The sequence below is a fragment of the Haliotis asinina genome, chromosome 9 (genome assembly GCF_037392515.1).
Source record: "Haliotis asinina isolate JCU_RB_2024 chromosome 9, JCU_Hal_asi_v2, whole genome shotgun sequence".
NCBI classification, from domain to species: domain Eukaryota; kingdom Metazoa; phylum Mollusca; class Gastropoda; order Lepetellida; family Haliotidae; genus Haliotis; species Haliotis asinina.
Window position 1 is genome coordinate 56,524,884 of NC_090288.1, and position 27,324 is coordinate 56,552,207.

A 27,324-nucleotide genomic window follows, 5' to 3' on the forward strand; every position below is an offset into this window, starting at 1 on the left:
AAAGTAATAATGATGTTATGTTAGGTGTTATTCATGCCACCCGAAATGTTGTGCATGTAAGTACCAAAACCTGCAAAACCATTTTGAATTATGATATTTCATATACCTTAGAGTTTGTATGACTCGTTACCTGTGTATATTATCAACTTTATTTTTTTTCGCATTTGTGTTATTTGTAAACGTAACGTGTACTTTTTCAATGTTAAGTCTCGTCAAAAGAAGTGGCTAATTGCAATCGTGATGATAACTTTCACGGAGATGCATGTACAATGGAAATGACACTAAATCCACCCCTAAAATGAATAAACACTGAGGATCCTGTACAGCCGTTTTCGAATATACTTGTGGCAAAACAATCACGGTCCTCTTCAAATCAACATACTCAGATAGAGAAATAAGATCGCCGAAATGTATTTTCAACGACGTCATAATTTGAATAAAGTTAAAACATCAAATGCCAATTGTCGACGCGTGTTTGAACACAAAAAGCGTCAGTCTTGGAGAAAAATGCTTTTAAATTAAATTCACGAACATTTCAGATTTGTGACAAAAAGGTACAAGGAATAAGGGCAAAGGATCATAATCTACAGTTCACCAACTGGATGGCGGTGAAAATTTATTAACCGACAGAGCTTATAACAAACTTGGTGACATTGTTCTTCCAATTATGTCCCCGAGTTTCAGCAATATCAGAAAAAAGGCAGATCACAACTTGTAAACAAACATTTGTGATATACTATGAGTAAAAATACTATTTAATCAAGCAAACTAAATCCAACATTATATTTACGTCATATAATATTTACTATGACATGCCAGGAAATACTTAATCAAGGTCCTTCACTTTCTCCAGGAAAGATGAATACACAAGTGCTTCCATTTTATCGTGCATATGTATGGACCTACCCAACAACCCTTGCAATATCGTACCGTTTTAGGAAGCTCTTTTGCAGTGTGAAGAATACTGGAGAATATTTTAATATATTCCTTTCATTGCTTGCCGAAAGAAACTGGCTCACAAACTTCGATGAAAATCTAAGACACTATGCATGGGTTAAAATGCTTATGATATACTTTAGTAGATGGTATTGAATAATTTACCCCTTGTGACTTGTGATACCCAATGTTGTGTTTGCTTGCAGAATTAACGCAACCTTCCTTACATGACTACTGAATAGAAAGGGGCATACAAATAGGGATAATAGCTTAAAGATAAGGTACCATTATGTACTATGGTATATGTTTACATATCAAAGTAGTCATCGGGCCATCAAATCTCCTCAAAGAGTGGAGGTGACCTTGGGGCTAAAGCGCTCGCTCCTCACGCCGAATGCCCGGACCTGATTCTTACATGGGTGCAAACTGAGAAACCAATTTCCGGTGTCTTCCGCTGTTATATAGCAGGAAAATTGCTAACAGTGGCGTAAAACCATACTCACTCACTCACTCACTCAGGTTTGTTTGTGGAAGTTTCTGTGACATTTATTAACAAATAATATGCTGTATGAAAAACGAGCATACATTGTTTCTGTGAGAAACACCCAACGACAGCCTGTATACGATCCAAACCAAACAAGACGAATGAAAAACTCATGTGAAAAGATGCAATCCATCAGAACATGTGGTTGTCAGAACTGATGTCAGGCGTTCCTAAACAACAGACCCGTAACTCATGTATATTGTCAAGTCCTTGAAAGGCGAGTAAAGCAACATCCTGTCATCAACATAAGCTGTGGTAAAACTTTACAATAACACTATTGCTGCCCTAATCAATTAATGCAAGCATGTGGTCCCTCTTAAGAACTGTTTTAGAATTTCATCGACATGCATATTAATATGTATTTTAACGCGTCTGCACAGTTTCTACTGATATAACATACTAATAATGTGGTTTCGACAACTTACACACATACCTTTATTGTCTGTGAATCCCAACATTGTTATTGCTGTTCTTCAGTGTATATTATCTTGTTTGATAAGACATGCAACAGCTGTTGTTTACATCACGTGATTCCGTATTTAATACGTCTTCAGCGACTGTACATAAAGCATTGTCAGTTTATAGAAATTGTCGTTGTGAGAAAATACCGATGTAACAGCTATGTCACTTCCTACTTTGAACGTAAACATGACTATGCTTGTATGAAATCCTTATATTGGCTCACTCGTTGTGTGCGATTGAGCCAATCGGAGTGCAGTATACATCACCTGATATTGACCATCATCCAAAAGGCCTAAGATGACAAGCTGGCGATTTTTACCGTTTATAGTTATTTAAAGTATTTAAGTGTGTGAGGCAGCGCATTACCGAGAATCCACATTTATCACATAGTACAAACAGTGAAAGCACAAAATGGTCCTTAATGCACATGCAATAGCGGTTATGAGTTAGTATGAGTTTCATGTTGTTACAAGTAGATTGCTTAATACTTACTTTTAAGCAAATGCCAAACCTATAACTTAACAATTTTTTCAGTTGTCATTTGATTATCTGCCAATTCGGCATTGTCTGCTCATCATATTCAGACATGTCTATGTCATTATTTGTTTAGTGCAACAGCTGATATGTCGACATCTGTGTTACATCAGACATATTTTCCCGGTGGTGTCTCGTCTTACGTTCCCATCAACTATCTGCACACCTGACTGGAAAGGAGCATTAAATTTTACATCAGTGCACATCGGGAACCTTACATCTACAAAAGCAAATCAATATTTATTATTTAATGTTGCCCAGTTTCATTTTACTTCAGTCTAACTGCTTATAAATTGATCTGAAACTGCAGTGACGTTAAGTCATTTTAAAGCGAATAAAGGCACGCGGCACCACCGTGAAAGGATTTATATTTGCCGTTTGAGGAGGTAGTGTAAATACTGACTTTATGAACGATATACATAATGACTATAAATCATGTATTATGACTGTATGGTCGTTGCGGATATATTCCAGTAAAATATGTCTGAGCGGTATGTTGAGTCAGCAACTAGTCTCTGCAACAGGGACCACCAAAGTGGCATGTTGAATTAGTAAGTAGTTTAACAAACGGAGACCACCCATGTCGCATGTTGAATCATCAACTTTTCTGTTAAACGGGGAGTGCCCACGTGGTGTGTTGATTCAGCAACTAGTCTGTCAAACAGGGTCTCTTGGAGAGTGCATTTTCCAGGATGGGTGGTGTGTGTGTGTGTGTGTGTGTGTGTGTGTGTGTGTGTGTGTGTGTGTGTGTGTGTGTGTGAGTGAGTGAGTGTGTGTACAAACAACTGTAACCTGAAAAATCCCCAGTCCGCACCCAGTGAAGGAACTGAGATCCTGAAAGATCCGCTTCCACGTGAATTTTAAGTGTAATAAAAAGTTTAGCTGTGGAAAATGTGCTTCCACTCCTTTCGTAATATAGAGGAGGGTTTGGCTTAATGGGTGAGTATAGTTTTACGCCGCTTTTAGTAATATTCAAGCAATATTACGGCGAGGGATACCAGAATGGTCTTCACAAGTTCAGTTTGAGTGATCATGTAATAAATATAGAGTTGTCATGTAGACGAGAGTGTTGAAGCAATCTCATTTCATCGAGATCGAAATGACAGTAAGCACAGTTGTGGGGGAATCCACACATCGGAACATAAGACACGATGTTAAATGCCCTTAGACAGCTGTCATGTACTGGAGATGATGTGTACAATATCTGTAAGTACACGTGCACCTACTAAAACTACCACATACCGTCTTTCAAAGTTTCATCTTCGACATGTCCAGGAAGGAAAGAAAGATACCTACTTGAGTATCCCACTTCTTTTGCACCACATAACGGATTTCTAATGCTAGCTTTGTAATCAGAGTATGGAATAAGAAGTTGCGTCACAGATTTGTTGAGTGCTGCCTTGCCAGCAAGATCCAGAAGTCCTCCCACAAACACCAGCATGTCTGGGTAACCAACAAAAGGCGATGTCACATTGGCCAGTAGCAAGATCATTATACAATTCGATAATTTCTATTAAAAGTGGATGTGTACACTATGCGTTTTTAATAGCCTGAAGGCAAGGAAGAGGGTTTGAATAGATTATATATTGTTTATGTTTAGGGTGTTGTCGAATATATTTAAGAGCCGTTAATAATGCGTTTGCTTCAACTGTGAAAATAGTGCTGCAGTCCGTTAATCTAGAAGATATTGCCCTGGATCAAATAACAGTGGCACAAACCACTGCGCCACCGTCCTTGGACTCATTTGTAAATAACGATGTGTAATTGCTACAAATATTTTTAATTGATCATATTCTTGCGTATATTTTAAATCATTAGTTCCTGATTTTTTAAATGTAGTTAATGTTAGGTCGACTTTCGACCTAACCAACTGCCAAGGAGGACAAGAATGAAGACGGAAAGGAGCTACATTTTCCAGCTCAATGCCGGCAGCAGAAATAAATGATTTAAGTCTGTGCCCTTGAGGCCGAAGAAGAGACGATTTCTTGTTGCATACATTTATTTGTATTATAGGATATTTACAGAACGCACATATCCATGCACCCAGTGCTTTCTCAAGGCGCTGGTATTTGTCTCCCTCGATCATTGGATGTCAATCTCAATCACGCCGTATTATCAATCTGAAATCCCTGCGGAGTATGCTGCCACTAGGCGCACCGATATCTTGTGGCTCTCACACCCTAACAAGGAACCCAGTTCACAGTTGGGTGGACTGAGACACATAGTCGCAGTACTTTGTCCAAGTTCACTGCATGTTGCTGTGAACGCAACTGGGTGTTTGCACGTATTCATGTGGTCACCATCTGGTCATCTACCAACTGATTTGTAGGTTCTTTTAAGTGTACAGGGTTGTGTACTGTGGGTTGTGACAACACGGAAAGAGTCTGCACACAAACTGACTCGGTCACAGGTGGGCTCGATCCCGACACCTCAACCTCGCTGGATCACTACCCTTGCGCTTCAGCCAGTTCGCCCACCGCGCCCTCAATCCTCATGAAGGGGACTGAACACACAGTTATAGGAAGGGTTCGATTCATTAGATTATAATTTGGTATTACTACTGTATTGTAAAGACAATGTTATACGGCGTTGCATAAGATATGGTTCATCGGTCTCAACGCAGAGACTGTCAACAGGAGAAGTTCTGAAAGACCAAAGAAAAAATCTTAGATCTTTCTGTTGGACAGAATCAAGGATTTTAAAGTTTAAGGTTTTACAGGCTCCACCACAGACAATGGAACCAAAATCACGTTTAGACCGTACCAATGATCTGCATATGTCAAGGAGGGTAGTTTGATCCCCTCGCAAGTTTGAATTTGAGACAACCTTTAACTAATCTAGAGCCCTCAGGCATTTAGCTTTAAGGGATTCAATGTGTGGTAAGAAGGTTAAATGAGAATCGAAAATTAAACCCAAGATTTTGGCCTCCTTCACAACTTTGATGGGCGTGCCATTTAAAGATAGTTGAGGGTCCACATGCGGCTTATAGTTTCTACAAAAGTGTAGACAGTTAGTTTTTGACTTAGAGACTTTAAAGCAGTTTTCAAGCCACCATTTATTTATTTTATTTAAACACCATCAAGGATACTCGGATGATATACTCCTGCAGCAAAACTAAATGAGCCACCGCCTTCTGGGCATAAGACTCTAGGCAAAGTTCATGATAAAATTCAAACGGTGTTACATGAACAAAAGGTGCCGAGGCCATAAATGAAATAATTCCAGGTGAAATTTTGTGCAATTTCATAACGTCAGTGCACAGGGTCTGCATGACCAGCCAATGGATAGAACCGGACCCATTCTACCACCCGTCTTAGGGGACGTCAGGGCCAAAGTGATATGCTGGGCACAGGAACGCAGTCCATAGCTCGTATGCCCTCAACCACCAGAATGCCCCCCTCCGCCGACACAGGGACACAAGCCACCACAATCAGGTTGCTCAATTTGGTCGTCTCTTACGACCAGCAATGGCGTGCTGTGGACACATTCTGTCCCGGGTCCACATATCCTCGATACCTCAAGGGTATACGTTCCGATGAATCTCCACTATACCCTGGATGCATCTATGGCGATACATTTCTTACGTCCTTTTGGCTAGCGTTTTATCAAGTCAGGTGTCTACGCGGGAAGTTGAGCGAACCAATCACAACTCCCTTTCGCTATTTAAATCATTTAACCGATTAAACCACAGGCAAAGTGTAGCGCAAAATGGGTTGCGCAGCAGAACGAAACTGACCAGTCTTCGTATATGCGAGCGAAGCGAGCAAAGTTTGGCAACAAACTTCCCTCGCTTCGGTCCGAAAAATATTTTTCATGTCAAAATAAAATATCGCCACCATCAAATATAGACACACATTTACTCACAGGGTTGTGCTGTCAGATTTCCAACCTCATACTTAACAATTACTCACGTGAAATATATTTTAATCAACGTTTTAAGCGCCGCTGGTGCTCTCACAGAGCGTTCTTCGCCTCCATTACCCCTGCCAGCTTCCGGTTCATTTGTACGCCATAAACCTGCCTACGAAAATCATCGCCTCTCGGAGAAAAAATACAATGTATTTCACTCCAAAACACCCGATCGGCGAAGAAACCTAACCTTTCCGTAAGCGCTAGATATTCCACTTTCCTTCTACAACCTCTCAAATGAAATAGGTTATTCTTTTACCTGCACTACGCAACTTTGTTGGGAAATTAGCGGTATCGAGTAATCGAGTCCACCATGTTTATCCTCCACCATCAATAGGCTTGCACCAACGACGAGCTGCTCTCTGATTGGTCAAAAATAATACACCAGTATTATTTTTATTTCGTGGTGCGATATATTGCCGGTGGGTCTTCACTGTTAGCGTTGACTCCTAAACACACACGTCACAGATTACGTTGGGGCCGAGTTGGTCGTCGTTGGTTCACGAGGAACAACGTGAACGTACAACAGTGGCCAAGAAGTTCTCCAGACACGTCCCCGATCATTGCTGGAATATCGCAAAAAAGGGGAAAACAATATTCACTCGCTCACTAACGTTTTGTGAAAAAAATGAAAGAAATACTTCTAAGGTATACTTCCATGAAGTGGAAGTTTTCACTGAACTTTGGTACACAAAGTTGAAATGTTAGTCCAGTGCTTGTCAGTAGGAATACAGCTCAACATCTCGACGCTATTGGTGATACCTTGTGAAGCTGGAACAGAATGAGTGTATTAAGAATCAGTTCCCACTTTTTCCTTTAAAATTTCATCATATACGGTCTGCCCTGGTGAGGCATAGCGTTCCATCAGCAAGAAACACCAACTATTAAACTTCCTGGATCACATCAATTCCATATTTCAGTTCTGATACTGATCTCTGCTTAAATCAAGTTTTCACATGTCTGCTTCTACACGAATCAATCACTATTACGTGCGTGACGACCCTTGGATTATCAGCAGTTGCTGAAATTTGCTTATTAAGATCTTTCAATTATTTTCAATTTTGCTCTTGTTCTCACTATGCACTGATCAAATGGTTGAAAAAAGACCAACTTGAAAATCAAGCGATCCACAGTCCTCTTTACTGACGCGCTGGGATATTCGAAACAGACAAAGTACATTTAAGTCGACAGTTCGTTGTTTAGTGTACCCGTGACGGTCCGTGCTGGAATTGGTTTTAACTAACCCATGCTTTTAAGAGGCGACTAACGGGATCGGATGGTCAGACGCGCTGAGTGGTTGACACATGTCATCGTATCCTAGTAGCGCAGATTGATGCTCGTGATGTAAACCACTGGGTTGTCCGGACGGATATTCATAAACCGCCACCATGTAGGTTGGGTATTGCTGGGTGAGACAATAGCAAACACACAAACCAAGAAATCTATGTTTAGCGGACAGACACCAGTTTAGTTTCGTGCTTATGTATACCACTGGTTCATACCACAGTCCAACCCAATAGTTTCTGTGAATAATAAACTCGTTCGATTATATTACAGTTCATTAGAAATAGAGTAACGTTACTGTAACAACTTCTTGTCTCCACGTCCTTCACGAGCACCTGGTATCAATACTGGTTGGTGGCGATTCAGGGATGAATGCTCATTATGTAATCGGAGCCGTATCTTTTGGGCAGAGACTGCGTATGAATATAGAACGTGTTTGTTGCTTTTATTGCTATACCATACATTGACTAAACTGTGATTTACTGTGATGAATGTTATTCAGATTACACAAATGATTGCTTTTAACGTCTGTGATCTCGGCAGTATGCATCAGTTTGCATGTATGAATAAGATCTGTCAAGTGCCGTCCCATTTTTCATGCTTTGAAGACATATGGTTTACACCAGGTGAATAGTATACACTGTATGTTGACGAATTCCAACCCTTAATGAATCAATGGGAGGGAGGAATGGATAGTGTATGGGCAGATGTTTTTATTGCCGTCGATGAGATGTTTCAGTGTACGTGTTAACATCGTCATCAAGCCTATGAAAACGGTGTAAGCAACTATACCGAAACGCCTCATCCATTTATAAAAGTTTGTTCATATCAGCCGTACAATTAAATCCATTAGAATAACATTCGAGAATCTAAGATTTAGTTGCCGTGCTTCCGAAATGATCACTCAATCCTGTTTTTCATTCCTGACAGTCCATGTCTGCTTCTACATGAAAACATCCTCAAGGATGTTATCCGTCTCCACACTCCTCAGCAAAGTCTACGATACCTAACTAACTCAACTGCAATCATGAAATGGATTCTGTGACATTGCTCCATGTTTTCGAAGTTGTAAACTTTCGAACCCGTGACTCCCGATAATATTCCAGCTATATGGCGGCGGTCTCTAAATGAGTTTGTACCAGACAATAGTAATCAACAACAGGAGCATCTATCTATACACCTGAGATAAAATGACACGTGTCATGTGATCACCCGATCCCGCTAGTCATTTCTTACTACAAGCATGAGATACTAAATATTAAATCTGAGCCGAATCTTCAGGAGTCGCTGTGGAACTTTTTACATAAAGAAACTGGAAATATCCCTTTCTAAGGATGCTCCCATGACCCTCTTAAAATCTCACCTCTTTGTGCCTGTATACACAGTACAATTGTTTCATCCAGCCTTTCAATCTTACAATGTTGAAAAACAACTTCTTTATTACATATGGTGAGATGTTTCGGTACCGTTGTCAAGCAAGAGTGACCACGGTATACGAGTGACAATACCAGCTTCTAATAATGCTAATCAAACAAATGTTGAAAACTATTTTAACCTTGCAATACCTCCACTGAACTCCTTTAATGGGAAATTCGGCGCTCTGTATAAGTATTATTATTTATAAATGTTCATGTTTGTCACTGAAACCGGGTGATAGCGATAAACGTAATGCATATATATATACAATTCCATTACAGATGTATGAAGCAAATTTTGCCTCCAGTATAAATGACCATGCCAACCAGATGGTTGTCATTGGACGCATCATAGCAAGTTGTACGAACATCTTCGTGCATTGATTTGCTTGGAAAGACAGCCGTCCTCCATTACAGGCAAGGCAAAGTAAAGGTGAGTAACAGTTATATGCGTTAAAGTTTCTCATGAAGACAGGGTGTAGGGCGTTGTTACTATTGTAGCTGACATCATGGGTACGTTGTGGGCAATCCGTGATATGGCTCAAATCGTGACCACTCACGCCTACAGCGGACCAAGCTTCGTCCTTGACTGTATGTTAACGGTCGTCCTTCTCGACTGATACCTTCCCGGGCGTGTGCTTAAATCTGTGATCGTTCCGGAATCGCTCTGCTTATATCCTTGGTTTGACAGCGCAATGTCATCCCACTGGATTCAAGTTGGTAAACGAGTAAGACCTGCTTCATTTCGCTCAGTAATACAACAGAACTACCACCTCATCCTCTCTGCCGAGATGCCAAGGAATATACAATGCTACTCAGAAAGTGTCCAAATGTGACACGTGTTATATTTGAGATCACACGTTCTCAGTAACATGCAGATTCCAGTATTGTTGTTGGGTTGAGTGTTGTCTCCAACATCTGAAGTTTGAAACTGTCTGCGAAGTTCTGAGATAAGACACTCCATCAGAAACCATATGCCATAAATCATAATGTTATATTTTGGGGATTACACGTTCTTGGGACTGTGTAGGCACGTTCGCTGACACTGAATGAATGAGTATCTTTTTACACCGCTTTAAGCAATAATTCAGCAATATCACGGCCGGGGATACCTGCGACGGACTTCACACATTGTGCCCATGTGAACTGAACACATGTATGTACGTTGAATTATCACTTATTACTGTGTTAACATATGATCCTTTATTGATGCACAGAAAATATGCTCCATAAAGGTATTGTAATGTGAACAAATCATTTTGGAAAGATTCCCTGTAAAAATGGAAGAGTGGGTGAGTTAATATTTAACGTCACATCGGCATTATTGCAGCCATATGGTGGCGAGAACTATTAATTATAAAAATATAAATGAATTAATAACACATACGTTGTAAAATCATGTCAACGAAGGACAGTAAAACTAACTAGAATACCACAGAGTAGAATGTAAAATTAGTGATTAGACCTAAAACAATGTAGCTATAGAGTACAGTACAATATAAAAATGAGCTATAGGTTGCCAACAAGTGAAGGTAGATCACCATACTAAGGACCATGGGGACTTACAGTACATTTGCTTCCTGCATGGACCCTAGCTGGATTTACATCATCCCTTCAGCTGTTAGCAATTTAGACAAATCTAGCCATAAAGTAAAAGAACACCTATTCTACGATAAAAACCTGGAAAACTGAAATTTACTTCAAATGTTTTAGGACTTAAGTACCCTCTCAGGAGGACAATTATTTTACAGTACGTCAACCCCCTTTGAGGGTACAGCCACTAACGATTTGAGTTACTAATTTAATCTTCCATGTATAACCAATTTAAGGGTTTATTGCATGTAATTTATTTACACCCACTTGGGTGTCCCACTTCTTTTGCACCAGAATTGAAGAGATAGAGAGGCCTTTTTATAACCTATCACATTGATATTTCCAAAATACTTTCTGAAATGCTCTGATTCAACCATCAGCTTTTGGATTCACCCCTATTTCTAAAAGATTGTTTTGATAACGGAATCACAGATATAAAGGACCTCTGTAACTCTAATGGACTATTATGGTTTGATGATTTCAAGACCAGACGTTCTTTTAGAGGAACAGGGTGATAAAAAACATATCCCAGTGCCCCGGGGAGATCCTGAAAGTAATCATTAATTCCTATACCAAAATCTTGTGATCAATGATGGAGTATATTCTCTTTTGCCAAAGGATTTAGAATGCTGTATGACAAACTAACAAAAACTGATGTTGTACCTGATGTGTGTACCAAATGGGAAAGTTTATTACCACGCAGTGATATTTTAGAAAACTATAGACAATGTACACGTGATATTATGCTACTGTATTTTCAGTTTAGCTGTGTTCATAAGATTATATATACGAAAAGAATATATTTGTACATTTTGCAAAACTGAACCTGAAGATTTTGTCCATGTTTTTATCATATTTTTGTGAATATGTACAGTCCTTTTGGGATGAATTATGATCGTTTTTCAGAAACGTTGTTAATATTGAATTGGTATTCATAAATGTTACAGTCCTGTTGGGATTTAATTCAGACTGTGACTTTATCAACATGATACTGGCCGGGTGAGTATTTAATTCTATTGACGATACTATAGCTGGACGATACTATGGGATAGCCAGCCAAAACAACAGGATTGCCAAACATTAGAAAAAATGGCCAAATAAAATTTTAAAACAGATTAACATATAAAGTGTAAGTAGAAAACGATATCCAGTTTCAAATGTCAATCAGTATTCGCAAAAAGTAAACTGAAATATTTCATTTCTATCTGCAGGTCCACAGATCCACAAAGACGTACCACCAGTTATGAGATATATTCACCTTGTAGTGGCTGTTATTGTGGGTCTCCTATTAGTAGACCTTATCAACGGACTCAAGTGTCCAAAATGTAACCGCAAGAAGTGCCCGAAGCTTGAAGGGTGCTCCAAAAAGAGGTCCGTAAAGGACAATTGCAACTGTTGTAATGTTTGTCCCACAAAGTATGGAAAAATCTGCTCTGGACTGACACCACCGTAAGTAATTCACATATAATTTCGGTTGTAATACCAACCGATTTCGAAGAAGACAAGGTAATATCTTCTGTCACCTTGTCATTCCTTCCGATCACAAATTACCAGCATACAATTTTCCGTATTTTGCAAGTATATCTTGCTCTTTATGTTTTCATGTGAGTGTTATGTGAGTTTGTAACTTAAAACCTGTCCCTATTCAATAAAGTCAGACTGATAGTGATTGTGTTAAATTATTTGAGACTGTAGAATACCGTATGCAGATAAACAGCGTAATGCATTATTAAGTAGATGCCAACTGCCACATTATGATGACATTATGATATCAACATTACAATACATGTAATGAATAATCAGAGTGTGTATGCCTTTGACGCTACTTGATGCCTGTCAGTATGAACATATTTGTCTATACCCCAGTATATCCAATGTTTTATATTACATCCAATGTCTCAGGTATTAAATCGTCTACTTATCATGAACGAGTTGACGTTCTCGGAATACCACAACCAATTATTTAGGACAGGCAATACAGTGCCTTCGGTTTATTCTAACAAGGATCTTCACAGAGGCATATTAAGGCATGTATAAACAGTGAAGACGTCTTATATACAATGTCAAAATGAAAAGAATGTTCCGTTTAATTTGTCGTTCTGAACTTTGTTATTTTTCGAGGTACCATCTTAACATACGACCACAACACGACGTCTAAAGTGTCATAACTGCCCAAGGCTCTTGGTACAAAGTAACAAACATTGCCCCTAAAATTTTACCAATACGTTTACGTACACTGTGTCTGAGATACTTGATATGCCTGAGCATGTAATTCTGCAATTGATGAATAATCTCGAAAGGCACAAACAATTATCCCCTAAGCGAATATATATATCGTTTAAAAATGCCACTATATACGAGGGTTGGCTGAAACGTTCTCAGCCTGAGTGGTTTTTCCCCACCAGGTAGAGACAGGTGTTTGCCACCAATGAGGACAATCATTTAGTGAATCATAGACACAAGAACTACAAACATACTAATAGTTTTATCTCAACTACAGCTCTTTTGGTAAACCTACCCTCTGAAATCATCAGAAATGGACAAAACTGAATACAGAGCAGTCATCAAGTACTTGCAAAAGAAAGGGATGTCCCCAACACAGATACATGCTGACATGGTCTCCACTCTAGGGGATGATGCGCCTTCATTTTCCACAGTAAAGAAGTGGGCTGCAGAATTTAAGCGTGGCAGACAAAGCCTTGATGAACCCACGCTCAGGAAGGCCTTCAACAGCAACCACTCCAGAAAACATCACGCGAGTGCTCGATATGTTGATGAATGATCGACCATTGACTACTCGACATATTGCTAGTGTAGTGGGCATCTCTCATGAGAGGGTTGAGCATATTATCACCAATTAGGAATGACTAAAGTTTCTGCAAGATGGGTGCCAAAGCTCTTGACAGCAGAACAGAAACGTGTCAGGTTCCAGACGTCCCTTGACAATTTGCGTCGTTTTGAAGCAGATCCCGATGATTTTGTGGCATGAGACCTGGATACATCACTTTCAACCAGAAACAAAACTACAGTCAAAACAGTGGAAGCATCCTGATTCACCAGCTCCGAAGAAAGCCAAGTCCTTCAGCTGGAAAGGTGATGGCATCAGTCTTTTGGGATTCCAGGGGTATTCTGCTCATTGATTATCTTGAAAAAGGTCAAACTATCAACGGCAGATACTATGCTGATCTACTGAACCAGTTGCGAGGAGCAATCAAAGCCAAACGACGAGGGATGATCGCTAAAGGTGTCCTCTTCCACCAAGACAATGCGCCTGTTCACAAATCGGTGGTGGCCATGTCAACAATCCGCTATTGTGGCTTTGAACTCATTGACCATCCTCCTTATACACCTGATTTGGCTCCTTCTGACTTCCACCTGTTCCCCAAAATGAAAAAGGAACTCGCCGGTCACCATTTTGCAAGTAATGATGACGTCATTTCCGCTGTGACTGATTTTTTTAGGGTACCTGAAGAAGATTTCTTCCTGACCGGGATTCGGGCCTTGCAGCATCGCTGGCAGAAGTGTGTGAACTTGGAAAGGGACTGTGTAGAAAAATAAATTACAAACGTGGACTTTGTAACTTTTTTTCACAATGAGGCTTAGAACTTTTCAGCCAACCCTCGTATATATGAAATGTACTCAGTGGGCCAGCAGTAACTTTACAGTAAGCAGATGTTTAAATGCGATGATATTGCTGTGAAATATATCTTATTTGGTTCCAGGTGCGAACAAAATTATTGGTGCATCGCAAAGCGTAAGGTGTGTGCTATGGCGAGGAAAAAGTTGATCTACGGTGATCCCTTCCAGGGCGTCTGTGGGAGGATTCAAGTTCCAAAAGCGTAAAACATGTCCTCAGGTATTTGCTCAAATAATACAATCCGTATCTAGTTTTTATAAAGGCATATTATGACAATGAAGCAAAATGTGATGGTGACTTCTAGACGTAGATAAATAACTTTATGGAACAGAATATGTAATGTATATAGCAACGGTTTCATGTAGACTCTGATCCAGCTGCAGTGAGTGAGTGAGTGAGTGAGTGGGTGGGTGGATGGGTGAGTGAGTGAGTGAGCGAGCAAGTGGGTATGTTGAGATATAAGAAACGTGAAGAAAAGTAAAATACCTAGATTATCACATAAATATATTTCAAAATAGTAATTAAATCTGAAATATTTTATCTATAAATCTCAATACCGTATGAAAACAGCCTATAGATTGCCAGCAACTGAAGGTAGATCCACATACTTGGGACTATGAGTGGGCAGATGAGTTTGTGTAGGCGTGTATTCTTTATACTTCATACCTCGTTTGTTTACAGACCGTCGCCATATAGCTGGAATATTGCATAGTGTGGCGTTAAACTAAACTCACTCACTCACTATTGTTGAAATGTGTATGACGGCGATGATATCCATGGTTTAGTGAATCATGGTATTTATATTTTCAGGTGCCGCCAAATGTGATGTTGTGAATGCGTGACAAGCACAACAAATCAAGCTGCACCTTAAACTTTGGAGTTTAGCAATAAAGTCAGAACTGTACAGGGCCTTTATTTATTTTTGACACATCATGCTGTTCCAAAATGCACACACAGGTTCTTTCATCCAGGCGTCTAGGCAGCAAGCAAATACACAATAATTGACTCTTATGAAACACCAAACATGAGTTGCTGTGTTTGTCCTAAACGTACTTTGATTTGGACTAAAGGAGAAGGTTTATTTGTGTTGCAGATGGCTAGTTCGTGCCAAGAACCCAACTAGATTTGTATACTTAAGGTATTCCCTCCCACACCTAAATCATGAACTGATTAAAGGACAGAGTCTAAACGTATATCACAGACTGGTTTAAAACTAGTTGTAAATTAAAACTGTCCATTTGACAATGAAACCATCGGGAACAGGCAGCAGATCGCCTACAAGTGAAGAACACCATTCTGGGGACCATAGGTGTTCCACACGAGTAAGTCCGCAATGTCCTCTGTCATTACTGCTCTATTAAAATAGAGAATATATAACATCAAAATCTGTTAATTACTTCAGTTGTGGTTATAGATTTACGACACAACAAGGCTCTTGACGAAACATGCATTCTATATAGTCAAAGTCATTACTTTTCTATTAAAATGCAAAATATGTAACATGACCATTCCTTAATTATTTCATTTGGGAGTACAGCTTTACGACAACACAACACTTGGCGAATCAGTTCCATTATTTATAAGGAAAGTCAAAGTTGTTGAGAATAAATGTTACAGGATAGAAAGCATGCAGTGATATTCCCTTGTCTCGCATGCTTCTCGTCTGCACTCCGAAATCACTACACAATAGCGCCATTTCGATTGCAGGAGACGGTCTCAAAACACTCAAAACTCAAAAGACTCTCAAACAACAGTGGGCGTGATAGAGGCATCACCATAAGACCACATAATAGTGTATCCAATGGATGAACGGCTGTTAGACTACCTGTCACTAATCACCTCCAAATATATATTAGAACGTTTTCTGCATGTTCACACATGCAAAAGGAATAGGTAAGCTGTAGCCTGGTATTTGTCCAAGTACTTTCGTAAAGAATCACAGTTAGCCATGAGATGCATTCTTCTCGCCGTGGTAGTCTTCATGGTACTGGTTGACCAAACCGAGTGTCTAGGTTGCCTGCCATGCAGTGCTGTCACATGTACACCGCCGTGTGGATGCCGACAAAAGAACTACGTAAAAGACGTTTGCGGCTGCTGTGATGTTTGTCCCACTAAATTCGGACAACCTTGCTCTGCAATTACACCTCGGTAAGACCTTTAAATGTTTTACTGATTATCTTTACCAAGTGAAGAAGAACACTTATCATCTGTGACCATTGGCTTCACTAAGTTTACTGGTTCACCAGGTTAGAGTATTGGCATAAATATTAAATGTATTTTTTGTAAAGACTGAATGTTTGTTTGTTTGGTGTGTGTGTGTGCGCGCGCGTAATGTGTGTGTGTAATCCCATAGTATTTCAGCGATATAGTGACTATCAAACCTATATATTGTTAAAAAGCAATTACAATCTTCATGAATTAATGTCAGCGAAGGACTAAAATATATAACCCAACACAGATTTAGACAAAAGACTAGCATAAAACCACAAAATGACGGTACTATGCATATCTTCTTATGGTTGATATATGTTTTAGACAGTCTTAAGATGTCTTTAAGCGAAAGTCATCCGTTATGTAATCATTTATACTGAAATGTCTATCACACAGACATTCCTCAAATCAAATACCTTTGCATTTCTTTTGCTATTTCCAACAATATCGAGGAACTTATTCTTTATACTTTATCAAATGACACCATAAACAAAGGAAACTGTCAATCTTGATTATCTCGTATTTTTGATTATCTTGATCAGAAAAAACTGTGTGACCTCTGAAATTTGTTGTGTAACGTTGAAATCAGCTTCCTGGCTTCAGCATGTACACGATCTAAAATGACTTGGGATGATGGGATGATGGCATGCAAGCCTGACCGTTCGATGTCGTTAGTCGCCTCTAATGACAATAATTAGGAAACTATGAAGGTGAGAAACGTTGTAAAATACTTTGTTTTATTTCATCCAGGTAGAATTCTAGCCAACCACGACAGCCGCGATGAGCACGCAAACCATTGTCGACAATAATGACAGGTCTTTTTAAAGTAACCAGTATCCTTTGTCATGCATGTTGAAGAAGGATATACAGTAAACTCATAGTGAAACTCTCACGTTTGTGTTTGTTCTTTCTGTCTGTTTCCCACTGATTCATGTTGATATAGACACGTTTTCTCAACTCGGTATGTTTACATGATAACACTTAGCGTCAACGCCAGCAGACATCGGTCTTGAACAGTAGGGGTAAGACGGGGTAAGTAGGAAAAGATCACTAGCACTCAGTAATGACAACAGGTGTTTCCGAAACCGATCAACATGTCTTGTGCCACTTCCACAAATTTTATTTTTAAAAAAAGTTCAAGTAAGTAAGAGCGAATGAAAACTCATGAAGGCCATAACAGGGGATAATATCGGATACTGTCAGGCGAGGTATCATACACAGTGACAGAGTAAGATAAGGCTTGGTATCAAATCAGCAACATTTCAGTCATATCGTGATGAGAACAAATTTGACATGAGGGATATATATGTATTATATAACCTTTCTTCAATGAGTACTGGAACAACAAGAGTATCACTCTTGCAACAATGGCAACAGACTGAGAAGCACCAAGCTTTCCAATAGCACTGCGTTCTTTTCTTTAAAGGCGAGGCATTTCCAAACAAGGATTTAAACGAAAAGTTGTTTTTCCATCTCACATTCAATGAGCGTGTTCGGTTTAAACAAACATGAACAGAATGTCCTCATGAATTTTCACAAGTGCATTTCGTGTTTTCCATCTCCACGTAATTAAAGCATTCACACACTTTACTACTGTACATGTTTAATATATTAAGTGTTAGTATTATTTGATTAAACCGAAAAAAAGGAAAAGGTGGAATTTCATCCGTTTTAAATTTTGAATTTAAGTGACTATACTGTTACGATCAAAACAACACAGTCACTGATTCTTGAGTATTCCAGCGAAGTATCGAAGCTTCGCGATCGGCCTCCTTTACCAACAGTCAAAACACAACAAAGGGTGTAAAGTGATGCCTTAAAGGCGTGTCGCTAAAACACTATAATCGATGGTACGAAATGTGACCCAGAATAACTATCACTTAATGAATAATATTACAAATTACAGAAAATACACTCTCGTAACAATGCTACAATTAAAGGCTTGAATTGGTGGATCAAAATTTACTTACATACCCTCATTTCATCACAAAGAATACAAAGTGGATTATCCACGCATTTTAACAAGTACACATTAGTATATATTGAATGGCTAATATGGTATGGTCATGACTGATGAGATACTAAATATTAACTGACTTACTTGAAGGCAACTGAGCCCTTTGAAAATTCCAATTTTATAAAACATTACCCTGAGGTAATGAACATAAACCACTGCCAAGCTCAGTTCCCTTTAGTTAGTTTGTTGATTGATTATTGTTTAACGTATGTGGCGCGGTTTGTAAAACAATGGAATCTGGGTCAGACACCCCAATGATCATCACGTGATCAGTCATTGAGGGTGTGGTACTGGAGAAAGCACCCGAACTTCCTTCTTTAGAGAATAGCTCGGATAGGGTGGGACTCCCATGCGATCTATAAGGCTACACCACTTTAAAGTGACCCGGGGCTTCTTGTCCATTGGGTATGAGAAAACATGTCTTTTGCTTTTTTTAGTACTCAGCAGTCAGGTGTTTCAACTGGTGTAGTTCGATGTTTTCGGTGAGGTAGATTTTGGGACTGCTGAAGGAAGATTACGATTACGTTCATAAGCCGAGTCAGTTTGGCATTCAAAGGTCTCCATGGGGGGTTTCATCACCTGGGTGTATGCATTCAAAGGTCTCCATGGAAGGTTTCATCACCTGAGAGTATGCATTCAAAGGTCCCCATGGAGGGTTTCATCACCTGAAAGTATGCATTCAAAGGTCCCCATGGAGGGTTTCATCACCTGAGTGTATGCATTCAAAGGTCTCCATGGAAGGTTTCATCACCCGAGTGTATGCATTCAAAGGTCTCCATGGAGGGTTTCATCACCCGAGTGTATGCATTCAAATGTCTCCATGGAAGGTTTCATCACCCGAGTGTATGCATTCAAAGGTCTCCATTGAGGGTTTCATCACCCGAGTGTATGCATTCAAAGGTCTCCATGAAGGGTTTCATCACCTGAGAGTATGCATTCAAAGGTTTCCATGGAGGGTTTCATCACCTGAGAGTATCCATTCAAAGGTCTCCATGGAGGGTTTCATCACCTGAGTGTATGCATTCAAAGGACTCCATGAAGGGTTTCATCACCTGAGTGTATGTTGAAGTGTACCTGGAGGAGTCAGCTTGCCTTCTTTTACGTTTTCATGTTGCTGGACACCTTTTAGAGGGAAGACAGTTGAAAACAATAACAATGTTCTCTCTATTCAGGTGTACTCGTACTGCTACCAGTATCTTTGCCAGCAGTGATAACATTAAACATGCCTTGTCAAATGCTCTGTCCATGACTAAATCTCTGGAAGTTAAATCATCTCAGAGGATTGGGAATATACATGTCAATTTTCATGGATTTATTCAGTTATATTCATTTAATTTAGTACGTGAAATGCCATATTCTATATATTATGTGTGTGTTGGAGAAGTATAGAGGTCTTCATAATAAAGGTGAAAATCAGGTACATGCCGGAATGGATTTTGTAACACATAAACAGTGACATATTGCAAGCATAATTTAATGCCACGTAATTTTAGGGACGGGTCATCATATGTTCATGAATTTCCAAGACGTAGCCCTTGATGATGAATAAAATGTAATAATCTCAAATTGCTGTTTACAGCAGCAATCTTCATGAGTGTCTTCAGCATCGCCAGATCGGTCCATGAGCCATTTTGTGACCTGATCAGGTTATACAATTATACACTACTCATAAAGTGAGTGCTTGAAAGTTGTTTAAGGTGCATTCTCGCAATGCGACTTGTAGCTACAACTTATAACATGCGACTTGTAGCAACAATACAAATCGTAACTGCTTTGTTATATGCTTACTGTCTTCAAAAACGTGTATCTCACGTATTAATTCGTCGAGTAAGGTGAGGCGGTAGCGTTTTTGTCAAACTACACATCACAATCACAAAGGAAGAAGAAGGGAAAGGTGTAATGGGTGTTAGTCCGCAAATGGATTTCAAGCGGAACACGGCTGTTGCCTGTAATTCACTTCTTCGATAGCTTGAACGTGATGTTGGTAACAAATGAGGTGAACGCAGAAGTAAGAGATGTTATTGGTCGAGAGCATGAGACTTTTAGTAGCAATTGGGACAAATCTTGAATCGTAGGCTGTTAATCGTAACAATTATGGTGTCGCACGGAGCTGTCTAAGGCCCCTGGCCACAAATCCAGCGAGCTTGGAGGTGCCGGGATGGAGCCCACCTGTGACTGGGTCTAAAAAACTTTGTGAGCAGACGCTTCCAGTGTTGTCACAACCCCTAGTGTGCAGTACACAACCCTCTGCACTTGAAAGAATCCACGAATCCGTTGGTACATGACCAGATGGTGGCCACACAAATACGTTACAAGCACATGATGATTGCGGGTACACAAACGTGTAGTAAACATGGACAAAATACTGTGACTAAGTCTCCCAGTCCATCCAATGGGTACCTCGTAAGGATGGGAAAGCCACATTGACTCGGTGCGCCTGGTAAGGTTGCAAGGGTTGTATGCTCCTCAGAGAGTTGAGATTGTGAATGCGATATACCGTTGTGATGGACGTGACCTTGAGCAGTTGAACTAACTGGATATCGGCGCTATACAAATATCTGGTTGTATCTAATTGTATTATCGCATGCGACAAGTTGTACTACAAACCGCACCTTGAGAACACAGCTTTATGCTGCATCACCAATCCTGCCGCAAAAGAACTCTTCTGTATGACAGAATAGTCAGCATGATAACAAGACAAAATCACTCAACTCTTAGGCGAGTATCACATTCATAGTTATAAACCGGGCAGTCGAGTTAAGTTCTGTCTTTATTCACTTAAATATGCTAAAATGAAGTTTTTAGAAACTAAAGCAAAAGGTTCAGATAAGGACTGAACATTACATTGAATGTGGTCTGATAGGAGCAAAATACATTCTAGCAAAATAGCCTTCATTGTTATTTGAAATTCAATCAAAAAGGTACATCGTCAGCTTTGAAGAATATATATATTCACGACACAACAATATATTGTTTTGTTTAGAAGAGAAAACGAATAGGTTCTGACATGCAGTAAAATAGTAAATATGCTTTAATATTCTCTGACCATGGCAGATGCTCTTTGTCTGCAATCCAAAACAACCAGGCAGCTGCACCATTTCGATCGCCATCAATTCACTTATAGTCACAGCAATAACAGTGGGCGTGGCAGAGGCATCACCGCAAGGCAGGGTATCCAATGGAATGACAGCTGTTAGACTGCTCGTCGCTGCTCCTGAATAAATGCACGATCACTTTCAAAAATAAAATGCAAGCTTTCTGTTGTCTGCTCTGGTACGTTTGTCAGTAAAGTCACAAAGAAGGACAATTAACCATGAGGTACATCCTTCTAGCCATGGTAGTCTTCATGGTACTGGTTCACCAAACCGAGGGCCTAAGTTGCCTTCCATGCAATTCTCAGAAATGTCCGGAGCCAAAGGGATGCCATCGAAAGCACTATGTGAAAGACCTTTGCGGCTGCTGTGATGTGTGTCCTACCAAATTCGGACAACCTTGCTCTGGAGTGACACCAAGGTAAGTTCTTCACATGAAGTACAGGAAATATTTATCAAGTGTAAATAATAATTATCACCTGTTAACATGTTTTATTTAACTGATTGCTACGCCAGAATACTAATTTTAGCATGACTTGGAAATATTCAAGGGCTTCATGCATGAGTGAGTGGTTTAAAGTTTATAACATCTGCGGTATGCCAGCGATATCGTTACTATGAAAAGTATAAATGATTAGAAGTACAAACTTAGACGACATAAATATCTGTCAAAAACGTGCAGGTATCCATAATAAGATGTTACTACAGGCACACATATAAACACGCACTATAGTCTGCAGCAATTAAAGGTGGACTGCCATAATGAAGACTATGTGCGACCCAGTCATGTTTGATTGGAATCCTGGTAGGGATTACAGTATTAAACCGCTCTTTACTCCTAAAAAAGAAAACACAAATCATTCAAATTAAATATAACAAACAAAACACTTTTCATAGAAGTAAATAAAAAAGTAAGTGTTAAACGACGTCCAATCTTCTTAAACATTTCTGTTGTTGTTCGATAAACACGGAACGGAATATACGCTTCTATTCATGAATAAATGTCTTAATCTCTTTAAAAGGGGGAAAATAACAATCACGATTTAGAAATTTCATTTAATTTATTTTAGACAACCAATGAATCATTTATCAAACCACCATACTTTTCTTTTAAACAGGTGCGCAAAGAATATGTGGTGTATCAAGATAGATGGGAATTCCGCTGAGGCTAGGAAAAATTTAGCCTGGCATGATCGATTCAACGGCGTATGTGGACGAATTAGGCTCCCCAGACACTTTTGACCTGCTGTTACAGTAAGTCCTCAAATCATGAAGCTTTCTATTTCTCAAGCCATTTGCAACCAACATCAAAGTAATATAATTATTCATACTTTTCTGAAATGAACCCCACCATGAAGAACTGTATGATGTCGAGAAAAGTTGTAACATACCTTTTCGTATTGTTTCCAGGTTCGATCCAAGCTTTGAACGATTTGAAAAGCTCATCATATAAAGTAAACAGTATACTTTGTCACAAATGTTGAACAGACATACTTAGTAAACTGTTTCTAAACTTTAACAAGATTGCGTTTGTCGTTTTTTTCTTTTTACCTCAGATTCACGTTTAAATGCACACATTTTCAGTCAAGTGTCCTTTGGTGTACATAATTTTTAGCGTCTACTCCAGACAAAAATCATGATCAGTATTGCATACCTTGATACAGACTGGGTGTACACTGGTGGTGAAAATAATTTGAACAGTGAGATCTTAAATTTGTTCAAATTGTGGACCATATATCGAATGGCGACGGAAATATGTTCGCCTTTTTCCTTGAATTCCTAGCTCACTTGCAGTCATGGTGTTACCATGGTTTTCTAATGCGTGAAATTGCAGTCGACTCAGGGATATACTCATGTGCTATTTTTTTTAGTTAATCAGAAAAAATATAGAATCAGAGACGTCAGTGGATATTTCAGATTTAAGTTTGACAGGACATAGTGTTTCATGTAAAGGCCAGATAACCTTTTTTTCAAAATCCCATTTTGACGCTGTAGGGACGTCACTGGTTTACATGTTTAAGAATTGTAGGAAAGGTGTCACTTCTACAGAGGTCGTCATCGACGGACCATTCAGATTCGTTCAGGAGGTATGAGTCAGTCATCAACAAATTCAGATCAGAATAAGTCCTCACACCAGCATGTGAATTAGTGTGAAAATCATCGTTTTGATTACATAACCATCGTTTTTTTACATAGAATCTTGAAGTAGGTTTCTTCCGCTTAAATCGCCATCATAATGCAGGACTTCGGAAGCCTGAAGATGAGCCAGTTAAAGCGACTATGTGTGAGGAACGTAAAATAGAGCACAGAGGAAACTCAATGTGCATAGGTATCCGCACTGTAAAAGCCTGCAGAATTATTGCAGGGTTGTGGATCATTCTCTGCCTTTCTAAAACAGAAGATTCACCAGTAGGTCTGTTGAGTGGGAGTGCCAAGATTGTTTGGAATATGATTCTTTCTAACTCCCAACTCATCATGGAGGTTCAGGAAGGACGATACCTTATGTATGTGGGCCTCCAATAGATATCTACCATATTGGCCAACGAGCTAACGTCTCCTAATTAGCACAGGACTAATAAATAACAACTGATAAATTAATACTTTTCTTTCAGTAATTATATATAATATGACCAAATGATAAATGAGATCAGCCGATTGATAGAACCAGACCCATTCTACCAACTATTTAGGTTAGGCCATGATCGAAGTGTGTTGGTCAAAAGAACGAACGTATCAGCCTTGATGAGGTTCCTATTTGACAAAATTGGATCATCACAAAGGGATGATAAGTGTTAGAATAGCACAGAAGTAATCACTACTACATGGCTCATTGTGGACCATCCATTCAAATTCATCATATTCAGCTAGATCGAGGGCAGAATATGTTCCAGTAGCTGAGGATAAATAGGTGTTTGATTCGTCGTTTAATGTTCGCAAATGGAAATTAATTGAGCACGACCTAATTCACAGTGAGTGAGTGAGTGGGTTCAGTTTTACACCACACTCAGCAGCATTCCAGCTACATGACAGCAGTCTGTAAACAATCCAGTCTGGATCAGACTGTTTAGTGATCAACAGCATGTGCATCGGTCTAGGCAACTGGGATACAACAACAAGTGCCAACCAGGTCAGTGAGCCTGACTACCTGATCACTTAGTCGCATCTTTCGACAAACACGTGTTAAGGAAGACCAATTCTAACCCGGATCTTCACTGGTCCCTAACTCATTGATCTATCATCTGTCGCAAATGACATTTTGCATCTTTGTTTATTTTTGTGTGTAGCTAATCAATGGACATGTAACAAGGCACAATGCACGTGAAATGTCATACCTCCAGCTTTGTGTAAATCAATATTTGTACCTATAAATTACGCATCAAATTTACAAAATCACAATGTGGCAACACATTGTCGTGACAAATTCACAAATTGAACATCAAGTTTGGTGCAGTCCGTTCATTCATCAACAACTTTTGAACAAACACGGGACTACAATGCATGGATGAAAAAAATCATCCAATACCTAACATACGCCATCAGACAAACAATGAGGACAGAGCATTGATGTCTCATGGGAATAACGCACATTGACAAAACAACTGTAGTTACCAGATGAAAGCCATTTCCGTAAGGAACCATGTGATAGAAGCAGGATACATACCAGAGGTCTCAACAAGCGTATAGACCTGTCTCCTACATCAACCTGGTGCAGGAGAGCAGTAGCCTAGGGTTTAGATTTGGCCTAATGACCATCTCGTGTAGTGCATACATCAACGTGTTTGCTGGAATATTTTCACACGGAACGTTCACATTTCCAAAATCCAATCCGGAGAATAATCCAAGGTGTAAATAAAATGTTCATCATCATCGTGATCACCGAAATGCATAAAGACTTACAGCTCTTCCTAATACAGCCACAATTAAACTTGTTAACATGCATGATGACGACATAAATACAATCGTTATTTGTCACCTGTCACGACACTTGTACAACCTTTCATTGTACAACCTGAAGACGCGTTCATAAAGGTGTTTCGTCAATAAGAAATGTGTGGACTCATCTTTCATACAATAACTGCTGCTTGCACACTTGTATAAACCACTTAAATGTCGACGAACGGTGCCCCTAGATACCCGTTCACATTGAAGTGTTCTGTCTGTTGTATTAATGAATTTGTCACGTAAGGCAGTGTTCATCGTGTGCCTATCATCCCGGACCGTTGTGACTCAGGGGCCGCGTGGTCGACGTGGATATGCCACGGACCCATTTGCTCGAACTTTCTTTCACAGTCACTGTGCCAGGCATGTGCCACGATGGAACTGGACGTGCGACTTCTAGGGGGTCGGGGTTGGTGTCAAACACCCACCCACCTTTCCCATGGAATGTTCATAAATATGTTTGCTCGCATTTCCTGGTATATTTTCCTAAAAAAAGAATATTTCAAACTTTCCATAACAAAATCGAAGAAAGAAATCCATAACATACCATTTTGCACAAAAAATTAAGTCATTCACATTAAGTGACAGGTGGATTTTACGGAAGCGACAAAGGGTAACGGTGATTTGTTTCTGTCACTACCTCCAACGAAGGAGCTGTTATCTCCGATGTAGGACACAAAGTAGAGTACTTAGTATTTCCTACTTAGGACATTTTATCTCCTACGTAGTACTAATTAACTCATTTTAAAGGTTCGGACTATGAAGTATAGCTATTAAGTAGAGAAATGTTTGGCAATGCAGGACATTAGACAGTAGAAAGCTAAAGAGTGGATATTCCTGACGCTATCACAGTGTTACTATACAGTGGTGTGTATGTGTATGTGTGTGTGTGTTTGTGTGTGTGTGTGTGTGTGTGTGTGTGTATGACATGGAGAGAGAGAGAATGAGAGAGAGAGAAAGGTGTATGTTTTTTTTCGTGATTATGATGTGATCGGGGTTGTCTATATTGTCAATTTGATTAAACGTGTGTCATTTGTAACAGACTGTGTCGGACGTTACAGATTGTTATAATGCCATTTGAACGGCTGGGTGTGTTTTTTCCATATTGTTAAGAAAGCTAACATTCGGCTGTACATATTTCAAACCAAAATCTAAAAATAATAACATCTATCACGACATAGCAACAATAAGGCATTTTGTTAAGAAAGGAAACCAAACGGATCCTGAAAAGCAGTAGAAATAGTAAGCATGCACTGCAATACCTTGACTTATTGTCTACACTACAATACGACCACGCAGCTGCGCCATTGTGATCGCTAGATCCGATCGCGCATTGAGTCAGGAATCGTCGCTGCCGTATCAATTCACTCATAGTCACAACACTAACAGTGGGCGTGGTATAACCATAAAGCAAACTGATATAGGTGGCTGTGGGACTGCTCGTCTTATCCTAAATAGATATCAGAAAATTTGCATGTTCACATATCAAAGAGAAAAACTGAAGCTCTCTGTTGCTGTGTCCTCTGGTGTTGGTAAGAAACAAGTTCTCGGTTGCTGTGTCCTCTGGTATTTGTAAGAAGCAAGCTCTTGGTTGCTGTGTCCTCTGGTATTTGTAAGAAGCAAGCTCTCGGTTGCTGTGTCCTCTGGCATTTGTACGAAGCAAGCTCTTGGTTGCTGTGTCCTCTGGTATTTGTAAGAAGCAAGCTCTTGGTTGCTGTGTCTTCTGGTATTTGTAAGAAGCAAGCTCTTGG

The 27,324-nt window shown here is 39.6% G+C and overlaps 1 long non-coding RNA gene across 1 annotated transcript; it reads left to right on the forward strand.

Annotated features, from left to right (window-relative positions):
* The first annotated feature begins 9,390 nt into the window (after positions 1-9,390).
* LOC137296165 (uncharacterized) lies at positions 9,391-15,218 on the forward strand. The gene is made up of 4 exons (XR_010957626.1): positions 9,391-9,517; positions 11,889-12,126; positions 14,400-14,533; positions 15,125-15,218. It is a non-coding gene; the product is annotated as an uncharacterized lncRNA (long non-coding RNA).
* Positions 15,219-27,324: the final 12,106 nt, after the last annotated feature.